The sequence below is a fragment of the Phalangium opilio genome, unplaced genomic scaffold (genome assembly GCF_054372755.1).
Source record: "Phalangium opilio isolate 3A_F unplaced genomic scaffold, DU_Popi_V2 ptg000045l_1, whole genome shotgun sequence".
Taxonomy (NCBI): domain Eukaryota; kingdom Metazoa; phylum Arthropoda; class Arachnida; order Opiliones; family Phalangiidae; genus Phalangium; species Phalangium opilio.
Window position 1 is genome coordinate 7,013,969 of NW_028324168.1, and position 14,827 is coordinate 7,028,795.

Consider the following 14,827-nt stretch of genomic DNA (forward strand, 5'->3'; position numbering starts at 1 on the left):
GAAATATGTGGTAGGGAATTTTTAATTCTAGTTGCAATGTGCTAAGAGACAATATAATGAGTAGATATATATAGTTTATATTTAAATATATATACGATCTTTCTCTTCAAATTCAGAATTATTCTCGAATGAATTTTGTGGATGAGCCAGGTGAATTTAATGATTATAATGATGAAAAAGGGTATAATATATATTAATATATAAGCGAATGTATATTGCGAATTGAGATTTTGTGTACATGTATTGTTGGTTTTAGGGCGAATTTATACCTCATGACTTTTAATTAATTATAGAAATTATTTTCAAGTACGCTTTATATCATGATCCTCATCAATTTCAGTTTTATCCCTTAGGATATTATATGCAGGGTATTTCATATTGTAAATTCAATATCAAACTAAGAAGAATAATGTGTTATGTTCCCTTTACAATTATTTTACAGCTTACACACCTTCAGATGCATTTTGAAAAAATAAAATTAATAATAAAAAAAATAACCATTTGAAATAATTTTTTTACGTTTAAAAATTTTACAAACCGTCAGAACAATAAGTTAAATTCTTATATATGTATATATATATATATGAAAAAAATGAATTATCTATATTCCAGTATATAAAAGTGGCGCGGTATTTGGGAGTTCTTTAGAAAAAGGCATGGCATGGCATGGCGGCATGCAATTGGCGGGGCAAAGGTATTATCCGACTTTTTCGCGGTATTTTTTATTTCTTTTATTCATTATGATTATTATTATTCAATGCCTTTAGTATTGTCTCGTCAAAAGTTGACGACTATTCAAAAATATAACGGGGGAAGTTGCGTGGGGGGATCGCGAGGAAATTTATTGAAAAGAAAATTCGAAATAAAAAAAAACATAAGTTAAGAGTGGGGTGCGGACATTCTGCGGGCCTACTGTATAGGAAAAAAATTCGTATTGCCGCCATATTACGCCCACATTCAGCAATGTTACTTGTAACACTAGAGTCACTTGGCAGTTAAATCAAAGATTAAAAGGAGATGAAGTTTGTAATTTAAAGTAAAATAATAAATAAATTATGATAATGACCTATGTATGACCTTTACCTTTTCAAGGGAACCTTAATTTAAGCCTTATTTAAAACCTTGAAAAAAAAATAATATATCTGCATGGAATCTTAATAAACTGAACTGAATTTTATTTTGGTTAACTTTGTAATTTAAAGTGAAAAAAATTATGATATTTAAAACCTTAAAAACTAAAATATTTGGGATCTTAATGAACTAAGGTGAATTGTAATGTATTTTGAGCACAAATTCCGACTGTATATTATGAAACTACTTCCAACACTTACACAGTTAACTGCAGTGGCAAAACATTAATTTCAATTCAATTTTGCATTTTAACTAAAGCAGAAATCATCAACTTCAATTTAGCGGTAAAAAATTCCCCGTGAAATGATAAGAGAGACGCAAATTCTTTCATTAAATTATGAATTTCTGATTGTAATATACACAGCCAAGACAAATGGGGTAGAAATATGGACCAGTTAGATTGGTACCAGTCTGAAAATTCTGCAGAAATTTACACTGTCTGGTAGTTAAATTTAACATGTGAGCGAATGAATTCTCAAAATGATTTAACTCTTATTCATCTTGAATAGCTGGAAACGGTGGGGGCGTTAGTTGTATTTTCGCACGGTAGCCCATGGTAGCCGTGGAATCACAATGGCCTTTTTCTCACGAGCAGGTATTCGTATAAATATGACCGAAGGGTATATGGAATATAAACGCGTTAATAGAGGAGAATATGTAATCATAATACACCACGTTACTTCGGTGAAAATAAGAAAAGAGCTGCAACTGGATATAGGGGCAAGAACTCTTGCATATAACCTGAGAACGTTGGAAGATTTGATTTCATGTTTTTAGCCCTATACTATTTCTGGTTCTCTAATGCATCAATGCTAATGTAAATGTTCTAATGTCTTAAATAAGTTCTTGAGGGAGTATAGCTTGAGGGGTTTATTTTCCTACTAGCAGATAAATATTTCATTAAGGTATTCTTACTCCAAAACAACCCTGTCTGTGGAAAACTTCAGGTTTTCTAAAAATTACCAGAAGAAATTTAATCTAAAGGTACGTTTTCTACGATAGTGTTTTGTATAAACAATTTTTTAGGTTAAAATTTGTTCAAACTTTCGAATTATATTCCATTGTCATTTGCATAAAATCTCTTAATAATCCCATAGCTAATTTCTTTCAGAATAATTTTTCCAGTTATCTCCAAAAAATTAACTCCCAATTTTTTTTAAAGAAAAAACACAAAATTTGAAAAGAAATATAAAACTATATCATTCACGCGCCACAATGGTATCTTTGTTATAAATATAAATAAAACTCATCTCGCATATATAAAGTCTGAGGCTCTATACAGTGAACCATGCAACCATATAAAAAAAATTGCACTTGGGTTTGTCTATACTAAGGAGGAAAACAATAAGATGCGCGGCTTCCAACTCTAAATACAGAACAGAAACCGGAAAGATAACCCCTACATCCCACCTGAAGGATTCACAAAAAAATCATCTATGTTATAAGCAGATGGTGAAAACCTCCTACACCTTTTGAAAAAAGTGAATATTACAGGGTCCTAGATGGATGCATGGTCATAGTGAAGTCGGACCACGAGAGTGACGGAGACACTAATGGGATATTGATGACACAGCGTATACGCCGTGTAAAAACAAGAAAACAGAAATAAAAGGAAACTTTATAGAGAAAAAAACTATTTACGATTACGCAAGGCCTACTATAGACCATGCATGCAGACTGCTGGCTGGAAAATTATAAAAACATTTGTCATCAAAATGGCCGAGCCCCCAACATCAAATAAAGTTTAAACAAAGAACTAAAACGTTGATGACGCTATATAGGATACAGCTATAGCTATTCAGACAACCGTGTAATGGGAGGGTACGAGGACATGGTCTTTGACCTTCACTTTCATTTAATATACGACAATGAAGAAGGGACCGGAACTAAAATTGTATCAACAATTACCACATTTGTTTCGAAGCTAATCTTTTGTCGTGGAACTGAACCTTACTTTAAATACTTCATGGAATGCCTAGTAACAATTCAATTACCCACCATGGTTTTCCATTTTGGTTATAATAAACTTCAATTTGGGCCAGTTGTTCATGTAAATATTTTACAAAATGGTAAAGGCGAAAAGTTCGAAGTCAATTTACACCTCTTACAACTTTAAAAACATCCTTATACAAATCAAAGACTTCGTTTTTTTCCATTTATGCAATTTCTCCCCACCAAATTAAAGGGGAGCAGGTAACCATTGTTTAATCTGTGTTCCTATATAGTTTTAATGAAATAAAAGATCCAAGTCTTGTTTGGACTCTAGGGCGAGTAGAAGAATTGATGCTGCTGGGCCGCCAAGCTTCATACAACCGAACAACAAAAAAAGAGGCTGAGCAGGCCATAGAAAAATTTAAGACAATACATCACGTAACCCAAAAAGCGTGGTTAAATTAAAACTTTGCCGATCAAACAAAGCTTGGATAAAGCTCGCATTGAACGTAAGGAAATTTCTGAACAGAGACACGTTAACTGGGGTAAAAACACTGGTGAAACAGAATGGTACACACTGATAAAAGAAAACCTATTGTTTTACAATACTTAAGTTTGTGTGTAGCAGAATTATAAATTTCATAATCCATGTCGTTAAGTTAAGACTTTGTTTTAAGTATTAATTTCCTTAATTCATGACCTATGACCTCTTACGATGAACAGCCTTATAGCTCAAAGTTACATACGTTACTGTTTTTTAACTATTTATTGGACATTAATATCCCAGAATTCATGAACTATGACCCCTAGACGATATTTATTTTGTTTATACCTCAGAAGTTCAAATTTGAAAACAAGGAGATTGGGCTTAAAAAAAATTGGCCCTCACAAAGCGCCATGCAACCAACCTATTTAAATAGACGGTATTAACCATAGCTGTCCAAAAAAACGGCGTCAAAAATACATGGGGGGGATCCGGATAGTTTCCGGTCCGAATATCGAGGGGGCGTAGCCCCAGTACAGCCATGGGCTTGGCTTTAAAACAGAGCCGAGCGTCGGCGCGATCGAGGAACGGGAGATTCGGGGAAAAGTGCATACGGTCGGTGTTCCTCCTGGGCAGGATGGTTGGCGCGAAAAGCCTTCATTGAATTTAATAGGATGTTTCCAGTAAAACTATGGTGTGGTTGGGAAAAGCTCCGAGATAATAATAGGGGGTATCTCTTCATAGCCACCTTTTACCGCATTTTTCCCCTTAAATAACACGACGTGGTCCGTGCGACGCTATTCCATTTAGAAAATGCTTTGGACTATATTTAAAGGTCAAGTAACAAACGCCAAGTCTGTAAGTACAAGCACACGTAGATTCACATTGGCTCTTATTGGGACAAATCAACCCAGCCCAGAACACACTGGAAGTCGTTGAGAGTAGGGATGTTCTGAGTGGTACAATTGTACTTTTTCGGTACATTTTAAAGTCTTCAGTACCGAAAGTACATTTGTCCTGTTTAGAGTACATTTCCAAATTTCAATTTTAACATTAGCGTCTATGGGACGAAAATTTCGCCGCTAGATTTCGCCAAAAGCCTTTCGTTGAGGGGAACGAAAATTTTTCTACCCCCAGGGGGGAAAAGTGCATTTTGAAAAAAGCTTCCCACTGGATCAGTACATTTTACTATTGGCGAAAGTACTTTTCCAAAAGTCGAAGGAACTTGAGACTCATGAAAGTCGTTAAAACCCACACCTAGCATGCACCATACGTGATACTTTTTCTTTAAATTAGCTTGGACCAGCTTTCTGGTCTCTTGTGTATTGGGGAGAGTTTCTCTGCCCCCCCCACAGACTATAGCTGTAATAATGTGTCGGGCGGTGTGGTGTGTGTGTGTGGGGGGGGTTATATGAATATGTGTTTATCGTTCTCTCTCCTAGTTTATTTATGATTTATGGATAATCGATGCTGGTTATTCTTTCCAGACTTTTGTATGGCGAGGGTGTACTGTTTACGTATAGCGATTTTTCCCAAAGGGTGTCAAATATTTGGGCGAAAGTTGGGGATAATGGCTTCATTTAAGTTTTGGGAAAAGGGATAATTCTCAAAGGGTTTACTTTTCATTGAATTATTCACAGATTTTTTTAATTTTTTACTATTTTCTGAAGTTGTAAATGTGTTTTATGGAAGTATTTTTCGAAGTTTTAAATGGGTTTAGAAGTATTTTTCGAAGTTTTAAATGGGTTTTATAGAAGTATTTCCCGAAGTTTTAAATGTGTTTTATAGAAGTATTTCCCGAAGTTTTAAATGTGTTTTTATAGTAGTATTTCACAAAGGTTTAAATGTGTTTTTATAGAAGTATTTCCCGAAGTTTTAAATGTGTTTTTATAGAAGTATTTTCAGAAGCTTTAAATGTGTTTTTATAGAAGTATTTTCAGAAGCTTTAAATGTGTTTTTATAGAAGTATTTTCCGAAGTTTTAAATGGGTTTTAAAATCATTTTCCGAAGTTTTAAATGGGTTTTAAAATCATTTTTCGAAGTTACCAATGGATTTACGAATATTTAAATTTTTAACGTAAAATTCGTTTATTGCATAAAATACCACCCCTAATTATCAAAATTAAGCTTACCTTTAGACGCACGTAACCCATAGCTCCTGACACTTGTCCGCATGTACAATTACAGACGAAGACACCATATCATAACGAAATAACTTGAGACACCTAGAAATAAAAAAATGTATATAAAATTAAAAACAAAATAAAAGAAAATATTGGCCAGCGATAGTTTAAAAATGCAATACAGCAACAATGCTAATAACAAAGCGATGTAAAAATGATATTCAACAGTGCGTGTCGGGATCAAAGGCAAAAACACCGACACTACGGTGTGTAAGAAAGACCATCCATTATGATCTCCTTACCGAGTCAGGCCTCTTTAATATCTATTCCGACCTTTAAAAGTCTTAAGAATCGCCGAGATGGGGGGGGGGCTGAAGAAGAATTCGGCGTCATCTGCCCATTTATGGCGGGAATTATAGCGTGCGATTATTACACGGCCAAGGTGTCAAAAATCCCAGACTATTACGCGCGAGACCATGCACGGATCCCAGAAACGCGATTTCCAAAAACTTAATTGCCGGCTACCGTAAAAATAGCAAACCATTCATTTGTCATAGAGAAAGGATTCGAACGGTGCAAATTTATTGCGGCCAATGGTAATTCTACAACGCTGAATGCATGGCTTTCTTATATATACGATTGAGTTGGGAGCAGTTTTAAATTAAGTTTTAAAGGGAGTGTGAACTGGCGAAAAATTTAATAATGCCGTTTTTTATTAACAGCTAGCAATCTGCCAATGGAATGCGTCAGTCGACACCAAACCACGGTTTTACTACGCTGCAGATAACCAACGCGAACGTCTAACGTCGAGCTGGGCCATGAATAAACGTCCCAAACTGGAAAATTGAGGTAATTCGGTGCACGTTTTAAATGATTAAAAAATACCACCATATTTAATTCATTTGGTTTCACGCTTACTTCAAAAACGGGTTATACTTCAGTTGGTCCCTTTACTGTTTTCGAGTTAAGAGAGGACAAAACGCTGGCGCGGTTATGGGCCAAAACCGATGATTAAATTTAGGGTGTCAGAGACCTAATTCGGGGTGCCGCGGACCCGCCACTAGGATTCCGATCATAATTACAGTCATTCCCATTCTACAAAGTCGCGCCATCTCCCTCTTATAACTTCAAATGGTTCTTGTAGTAAAATTACCTATTTTATACCACTCATACCCTATTATTTTAATTCCTTAATTTAATTGCTCTTATACTTTGAAGACTTAATCACGATTTTTATCGAACTCCTTTTGAAATACTGTCAAAGAAAATCAGGGGAAAAACCGTATAATTTCAAAGGCACAGTGAAGAACAAACTGTTATTTTTAATCTTTAAGCATAAAAAATTATGTTTTTACGTTAATTATATATACAGGGTGTTTCTACTAAGTCTCCATGCATAAATTAACTGGGGTTGATGTTCTTTGGGAAATCGATTTTGAGTCGAAAATGTAACTTCTATCACATTTTGACCTAAGGTTCATTAGAAGTGGTTTGGTTCAATTCTTCTCAAAGTTGGGACGGAGACGAATCGCTAGCCAGTAACCCTGCAAATAAAATCCTATTCTAGACTGAAATAACAATTCAAATTTTTGAATAATCCCTAATTGAAATTGGCAGAGATTTATACATTTTACTTTCACTTTAAACCCAGTATAATATTGTAAAAAAAAGTATTCCTTTGAAGTTGAACCGTCATTAATTAATTTACAGTTTCACAATGAAAAGATTTTTCTGTAAACAGTTGTATTTGCTTCTATAGAAATGGCGTTTCTTTTAAAATAGATTTCGTGATTTGCAACAGGCGAAATTATATATACTTTCTTGGAACTATGTATAAGAAATACGAAGTACCACCACCGCCAGTTTAGCACGAAATTCAAAACCCCTCGATTTCTGCTCGGGTCCTTTTGTGTTTCAAAGCCCACACGCATTACAGAAGCCGATTGAAATACATAACATACATATCCGTGGCCTTTCTTTAAAAGTATCAAATATTCGTGACGAAACCAGTTTTTAAGTAAAGAAAATTAGCTCTTTCTTAGACTGCAATCGATACATCACGATTTTTTTAAAAAAAGAAAGAAAAACATCTAACGTTTCTAGGAGTATCTTTCTTCGAGCAAAAAGACGAGTTTGAACTTTGAACTTACATTTCAACTTAGTTGCATCAATGGTTATATTCAAAGTTTGTAACTTCAAGGGCGATTCTAATTTTCCTACAATCTAATTAAATTTAAATTGAACCAATCAGGTTTTATCTAAACAAATGCAATTACGCCGTTAATTAAATGCATAACAATTAATCATTTGAATAAAATATGTACGTAAGAAACGCTCTATTAACAATTGGAAATTTCTTGTCAGTAGATCAAAATTATTTTTAGCTCGTTACAAAGGTCTGGATCAATTTCGTCTATTATTAAGTTTTTTTAAATTATCTAATAATGATTCATTATTTAATAGTTAAGATTCATCTATTGTTTCATCGCTAACACAAATTAATATATTTTAAAATTTAAAACAATATTTTAAGCTCTTTAATTAATTTAGATCATTTTAGAAATTACAGTCCAAAGGACTCAAAATTAATAAATACCGTTAAGTGAAATGCCTCGTAAATTTCAAAGTGTTTCCCATAATTCTATTGTGAATTAAATTTACCACGAAACGCGACTAGATCAGAGTATTAAGTGATTTTAACGACAGTATTAAAATAATTTTATGGCACACCTTTTTGGTTCGTTCAAAAGGTAGAAGGTATAAAATAACTTTAGGGACAATCGTGCCTTTTGTTAAAAGACAAGCATTAAACTTAACGTCGATGACGTTAATAGCGTGTTTAAATCCTAATTTATGGGGTATTTGGTGCCTGGAAATGCGAGTACATCGAAATGCCTTCGATTTTGATACAAAAGATTGAAATAAAATAGTTTCTGGAATTCTTTTGCCGAAGAAAAATATGCACCTGCATTTCTATTTACATCTCAGAGTTAATATAAATCTAGTATAGAAAAACATTCAAGTGTTAGAGCTTTCCAGGGTTTTTCCCCATATATTTCCCTGAGTTTTCCAGGGTTTTTCCCCACATATTTCCCTGAGTTTTCCAGGTTTTTCCCATATATTTCCCTGAGTTTTCCCATATATGGAGTAATAACAACGGGAGTGGTTTCAGTTATAGTTGAAACTAGCCCTTCAGAGCTAACTTACTCTTTATTAAACTTACTTTTTTTGTCAACTATTTATTTCCCAGAGTTTTTCAGGTTTGTATGAACCCCAAAAAGTGAACTGGATGTTTTTCGTGGCTTGGAATTTATTGCCTTTAAAATTGCGGATAGTTATTTTTCTTATGGAATGATGAGTGACGTACAGTTTTCTTATATATATGAAATTGTTAAAAATTCAATATAAATCCTAGGAAAACTAACAATCAAAATAATAAGAAAATTACACCCAAATATGACCCCGGTTGCATGCGTACAACATAATCCGGATACAAATATAGTCAGCCAACTCATACATGCACCGAAATTAAAAAGATACATCCATCCTTCTATGTTATTAAAAAAAATCCTGAATTCGTGACGAATACTTTGAAGAAAAGAAAGAATGAATGAATAATAAAAAAAAATCCTTCCAAATCCCCTGTAAAATTTGACGTCAAAATTTTCAATGGCTCTATTTTACGCATTATATACTGTATTTTTGTGCCTTAAAATCACGGCGCTGTAATCTTAAAGATTGGCTTAAAAAATGGTCAAATATGACGTATCAGCGGTTAATAGTTTATACCATCGGTCAGTTTACGCTGCCAAAAGTTACCAGTGCTAATAGCGTATTTGAATTTTATATGAAAACCGCATTAAACCTGTCGTTCGTGTTTTTTAATTTTTTTTAATAATGCAGAAGTAATTTAAAATGAAGTTAAGGATTAAAATGACCTGTGAGTTCATAAAAAAATTAACTGACAAGTTTCCCTCCTCTCTGGTAGTAATTTCATTGTGAAGAAACAGTTATATTATTTATTTCTTCTCCTGTTTAATTACTCCATGCTTAAGGAGACTAAAATCTGAAAATTGATCTGAAACATTATATAACTAATGGCTAATCAACTTCTGATGAAACTCGATAATTATAGGTTATTCTTAAAGTTAAAAAACGTCAAATAATTTTTGGTTACGTTTTATTGTAGGCCTAAACGTCGAGGGAATATAAACATGTTGTATTTTGGGTTTGTTGCGGGAACGTCTTTATCACGAAGTGTCGTTATCCCATTCAACGCGTTTGATAACTTAATATCATATAATTAACTTATCCAAAAATTTAATTAAAATGTAAATCGGGCTCGTTTTACGCCTTGAGTTACTAAGGGAGGGAGGAGAACATAACCGCCCCCTTTTCTACGCTTATTTTCAAAAAAAATAATTCAATGTTTAAAACCTACAAGTTAAGATAAAAATCTTGTTATCTTTCTTCTTTCTAAATTTCTTAATAAAATGAAATTACACCTGCGCGCTAAGATTTTGAACTCAAAGTCTTGAAGTTTTTCAAAAGCTACACTTTGAATCCTTAAGTCGAGGGTTTCAAAATTAGCAGTTTCTGATTTTTCTTATATGGGTGTTTTAAAGGCAAATTCCAGCACCGCTGTATGGAATAACAAACTTTCATTTTATTTGCAATTCGCCAGACTGGTGACGAAATAAATTAGTATGGTAAATTTCAGACCTATGAAAAATTGGTGTAAATATTGTATACATATAGGCAAAACGACTTAGATTTCACCACTATCTGGCTACCAAATTTTATTTTATTTGCAATTCACCAGACTGGTGTCGAAATAAATTGGTATGGTAAATTTCAGACCTATGAAAAATTGGTGTAAATATTGTATACATATAGGCAAAACGACTTAGATTTCACCACTATCTGGCTACCAAATTTTATTTTATTTGCAATTCACCAGACTAGTGTCGAAATAAATTAGTATGATAAATTTCAGACCTATGAAAAATTGGTGTAAAATTGTAAATATAAGCAAAACAATTTTGAATTCACCACTATCTGGCTTCAAAGTTATCAATCCGTATTGTTAGAAACCAACTTGATCAAACAGAAGACTCAATTTTGAATCGAAACGAATCTATTTTACCTTTAAATTATTTCGAGGTTTCCATGTCATTATAACGTAGGACCACATTGTTTATTTTATATATATTGTAACGCCTGTTTTGCGAGTAATAAGTCTTTATTGGTGGAAACGGGAATTATACAGTTATTCTTTGTAATTTATAGTAGCGCGAGCTCGGAGAGCGTAACGGGTATGGCCGGTACTGGCCACGGGATCCGAAGCGGGAGCGGGCGTTAGGTCGGGGCCGGTAGCCTCGTAGGAATACTCTTCCGTGTCGTCCCCGTCGTCGCTGATTGTGGCGGGTCGATTGTCGGCCGAGGTGGATCGGTCGTCGTCGGCTGCGGCTAGTCGGTCGTCGTCGGCTGCGGCTGGTCGGTCGTCGTCGGCTGCGGCTGGTCGGTCGTCGTCGGCTGCGGCGGGGCGGTCGTCGTCGGCTGCGGCGGGTCGGTCGTCGTCGGCTGCGGCTAGGTCAGAGAGTTCGGCTGCGGCTGGGTCAGAGAGTTCGGCTGCGGCTGGGTCAGAGAGTTCGGCTGCGGCTGGGTCAGAGAGTTCGGCTGCGGCTGGGTCAGAGAGTTCGGCTGCGGCTGGGTCAGAGAGTTCGGCTGGCTGGTCTGGAACGGTTGGGCTGGAACTGTTGTTCCTTCCTTCGCCGGAGCCCCTTTTTATAGGGCCTGGCTCGGGGATTGCCGCGCTTTCGTGCAGGAGCTGTTCCCTGATTGGCCCGTAGGTTGGCGTGTTTCGGATGAGGGCGGGGCTTGGTTCTCCGGCTGAAGGGGGGAGTCGCGGGGGTCGTGACACTGCTGAAGGGGGGAGTCGCGGGGGTCGTGACACTGCCCCCCCTTTTGAGGGGCCCGTCCCGGGTTCTCCGGAAACCACGGTAGCGTCGCGCACCGTGGCGTGCTTCATCCGAGAGACGTGTATCGGTTCGGCCTCGCGGCGGCCCCCCGGCTTGGTACGGACGAGACAGGTAACAGGGCCCAGGCGACGAAGGATTTCGAACGGGCCATGGTGTTGGTGGAGGAGTTTTTCCGAGCGACCGCGTTTGCGGGTGGGTTTGCGAATGTAGACCCACTGGCCGGCGGAAAAGGTGTCCGGTTGATGACTGAGGTTGTAGTGCTGGGTTTGCTTTTCCTGAGCAAGGGCAATGTTCGTCCGGGCGTTAGCGCGCACGTCTTGAGGTGAGTAGAGTGGAGGTGGGGCGGGAGCGACGGGCAAGATACGGTCCAGGGGTATCACGGGGGTACGGAGATAGAGAAGACGGAACGGGGAATCGCGGGTAGATTCCTGAATGGCGGAGTTGTAGGCGAAGGTGGCACTGGGCAGCGCTTCATCCCAGTTGGAGTGGTCGTCGGAAACGTACATAGATAGTGTATCGGCGAGGGTTTTGTTCAGGCGCTCGGTTAGGCCGTTCGTTTGTGGGTGATACGCGGTCGTGCGGACATGGCCGGTTCCGACCCTAGCTAGGATCTCCTGAGTAAGGGCGGCCATGAACTGGGATCCCCGGTCTGTTAGAAGTTCCTTCGGGGCGCCGTGGCGAAATACGATTTGCTCCACAAAGAAGGTGGCTGCTTCTGCGGCAGTGGCGGCTGGGACGGCCTTGGTTTCGGCCCATTTAGTGAGGTAGTCGGTGCAGACAATTATGAATGTATTGCCGAGTCGTGACTTCGGGAAGGGACCGAGAAAGTCCATGCCACATCTGGCGAAAGGTTCGTCCGGGCAAGGGAGTGGCTGCAGTAGCCCCAAAGGGCGGGTATTCGGCGTCTTCCTGGTTTGGCAGAGTTTACAGGAACGGACGTAGTGCTGGGTGGTATGGCGCAATTTAGGCCAATAGTAGCGGTCCCGGAGGCGGCGATAGGTCCGGAAAATACCGAAGTGGCCCGCGGTAGGATGATCGTGACAGGCATGTAAAACATCGTTCCGAAGAGTACCCGGGATTACTAGGAGAGGGCGATGCTGCGCCTTGCGATATAGGGTGCCGTTGATTAGGGTGTATTTCTGTGCTCGTCGTTTGATAGGTGGTGAAACGGGGGAGTTCGGGTCCCGCAGGTGCCCCATGATAGGTCCCCAGGCTGGGTCATCCTGTTGGGTTTGGCTGACATCGGGAAGGTCGAGGAGTGAGCAGCAGGCACCGGTCGGCGTGGGGTCGTCAGGCGGCTCAGCGGGGGTCAAACGGCTGAGGCAGTCGGCGTTCGAGTGGCGTTTGCCGCTGCGATGGTAAATTTCCATTTCTTGGGCTTGCGTGTCGAGGGACCAGCGGGCGAGGCGTGTATGTGGGTCTTTCAGGCTTCGTAGCCAACAGAGCGCGTGGTGATCCGTGACGATTCGAACGGGACGGCCGTGGATGTAAGGGCGGAAGCGGCCAAGGGACCAAACCAGAGCGAGGCATTCTTTTTCGGTTGTGCTGTAGTTGATCTCAGGCGCGGACAGGGTGCGGCTGGCGTAGGCGATGACATGTTCGACGCCATTTACGCGCTGGCTTAATACCGCACCGATTCCCTTGTCGCTAGCATCTGGGTGAATTTCCGTCGGGAGGGTCGGGTCGAAATGGCTCAGTATTGGTGGACTCGTGAGTTTGTCTTTCAAGGTTCGGAAAGCCTTATCTTCTCTGCTGTTCCATGAAAACGGTACTTTGTTGCTTGTTAGTTCCGTCAGAGGGCGTGCTATCTTAGCGAAATGCTTCACGAATCGGCGGTAGTAAGAGCACAATCCCAGGAAAGATTGCAACTCTTTTCGTGAGGTTGGTGGGCGGAAGTTTGCGACAGCTTGAGTGAGATCAGGATCCGTTGCGATTCCGTCGCCCGAGACGATGTGGCCCAAAAATTTAATGGACGGAGCGGCGAAGTGACATTTCTCCGGTTTTAGGGTTAACCCTGCGTCGTCGATTCTCTCTAGCACCTTGCGAAGGTGGCTTAGGTGTTCGGAGAGCGTGGTGGAAAAGACCACGATGTCGTCGAGATACACGAGGCACGTGTTCCATTTCAAGCCGGCAAGAACGACGTCCATAGTCCGTTGGAATGTTGCCGGGGCGTTTACGAGTCCGAATGGCATTACGGTGAACTCGTAGAGTCCTTCGGGAGTACTGAATGCGGTTTTCTCTTGATCTTCCGGCGCGACTGGGATTTGCCAGTATCCGGACGCGAGATCCATCGTCGAAAAGAATTTGGCTCCGCGTAGTCGATCGAGGGCGTCGTCGACGCGGGGGAGCGGGTAGACGTCCTTCTTTGTTAGGGTATTCAAGCGGCGGAAGTCGACGCAGAAGCGGTTGGTTCCGTCCTTCTTTCGAACGAGTACGACCCGAGATGACCAGGGGCTGCGTGATGGGCGAACGACGTTATTAGCTTCCATTTTCTTTACTTCCTCCCGAATAGTATCTCGTTCTGGGAATGACGTTCGATTCGGGGGTAGGTGGACCGGGAGGTGACCTTCGGTGTTTATGTGATGCGCGGGGAGTCGGGACTTTCGGACGGGCTGGTCGGCGTCTTGGAAACAGTGACTAAAGTCTTTAAGAACCTTCTCGACGTCGCGACGGTCAGCCGGGGCTAGATGGTCGGAGATAGTTGAGCGGCGCCAAGTTTCCTGCCTTTCGTTGCAGTCGGTACCGATATGGTTAATCGGGTCGACCAGGATGTCTCGGTTGGCGTGTTCCTCGATGTTCCCCAGCTTCATACCGGGTTGGATTACTTGGTTCTGCCAAGACAGGTTGGCGATGGCGAGGTGAGATCGTTCGTTGGAGATTTCGACGATAGCGTTTGGTGCGGCGAGACCCGTCTTTTGGCGTAATGCGTGGTTTGGCGTCAGGATACCGTGGGCGAAGGTGGTTCCCGGTGAGAGGGCGATGGGGATAACGGCTTCGGTCCATGGTTCGAGAGACATCGGCTCGGCTAATCCCACGTACGCCGAGAGGAGCTGGGGTTCTTCGTTGTACGGAGAGTCCGCCAACTTGGGGGCGGTATCCGAAGATGAGAGCCCTTCAGGCAGGGTGCTTCGGGCTGGAACTTCGTGGTTCGGGATGCTGAGGACTTCAGGTGTGCC

The 14,827-nt window shown here is 40.1% G+C and overlaps 1 long non-coding RNA gene across 2 annotated transcripts in view; it reads right to left on the reverse strand.

Annotated features, from left to right (window-relative positions):
- The window catches only part of LOC149677190 (uncharacterized), a 271,284-nt gene that overhangs the window by 97,052 nt on the left and 159,405 nt on the right, over nt 1-14,827 (reverse strand). For both annotated transcript variants that reach the window (XR_016366592.1, XR_016366591.1), the window contains exon 4: nt 5,680-5,772. This is a non-coding gene — a long non-coding RNA (uncharacterized LOC149677190). The remainder of the gene's footprint in view (nt 1-5,679; nt 5,773-14,827) is intronic.